We start from the raw sequence: 1,416 nt of genomic DNA, 5'->3' as shown, positions 1-1,416 counted from the left end.
TGGTAACATCAAAGATATTGGAAAAAAAGGGAAGAATGTCAAAAGTACTGAAGAGTCATGACTGAAGGCAGAGCAGATTTAATGAGCCGAATGGGCTAATTTCTGCTTTCATGTTTTGTCTTGTCTTGTCTTATCTCACCTCAACTTATTTTATCTTACGTTATCTTGACTTATCTATCGTCAATACCTAAGCTGCTGCAGTCCCCGTGTGTGGTACAGGGACACCCAGCAAAGTGCCGTGAGGGAGGGAGCTCCAAGGGTTTGACTCCAGTGACACTGAATGAACAGCTGATATTGCGCCAAGGTGTGATGGAGTGGTGTTGATCGCAGGGGAGCTTGCAGGAGTTGGTGTTACCTTGTGTTTGCTGCCCTTGTCCTTCTCGACTGAAGTAGCCTTGTGTTTGTTATGGCCTTGTTGAATCCTGTGGATAGTACGCACTGCTGCAGCTGAGAATCGACTGTGCACAGAGCATGTTCTTGTGTCCTCTGTGCCAGGTCGGAAGAAGGTTGACCAGGGATCTTCAGAGATCCACGACATTCCCCTCCCTCAGTGACCTTCACACTACCACCCACCCTGCCCGACAGAGTTAACTTTCATCTCAAGTGTGTTCGATTTTTTTTAAAAAGCGCAGCATTAATCAGGGTTAACCAAACATGTTTGTTTCAGTGACTGCAATTAATACAAATCCCCAGGAATCCTAACTGTGTCTTTGGAGAGTTCACCGCCCTGTTTATATTTGCAACACCTTTCATTGTGTGAGCACATACCGCTAGCAGGAAGATCACGTCAGACATTACCAGGGATCATCTTTTAGAGAGGGAGAGGCAAGAGCGCGGTCTGAGAAAAACAGACTGAAGTGTTCCCATAATGGAGTCAAACCTGAGATCAATAGATGGGAATCTCACAGCAATAGGACGGGATATATCCTGGGCATATTATATGCTTGAACATTATAATGGCTTCCTCCCATTGTCCTTATCCGATCGGATATATTACATACTGCAGATTGCTCAAGCTGGCTACTATCCTGTCCTGGCTGTGATTGGAGTTCCTGGTGAGTATATCTGCCTCCACTATTAACACTGGAAATTAATCAGAATTGTATGAATGATGCTGAAATTAAGTATCTTCTGTTTACTGCTTTAGATTTCTCAAGGCAAGCACACCTCTGTACCAAAATGTACACAGCCTTGACTTTCACTTTCTGTATGTTGATCTCAGTGTGACCCTGACTTTGAGTTAATTCTGCCATTCTCTTAATTGAGTTAAGTGGTACTCCTTATTTGTGGATTTCAATTAGATTCCCTACAGTGTGGAAACAGCCCATTGGCCCTACAAGTCCACACCGATCCTTCGAAGACTAATCCGCCCAAACCCATTTCCCTCTGACTAATGCACCTAACACTATGGACAAC

Source organism: Chiloscyllium plagiosum, unplaced genomic scaffold (assembly GCF_004010195.1).
Source record: "Chiloscyllium plagiosum isolate BGI_BamShark_2017 unplaced genomic scaffold, ASM401019v2 scaf_1793, whole genome shotgun sequence".
Taxonomy (NCBI): Eukaryota; Metazoa; Chordata; class Chondrichthyes; order Orectolobiformes; family Hemiscylliidae; genus Chiloscyllium; species Chiloscyllium plagiosum.
Note: the sequence above shows the minus strand (reverse complement) of the source record.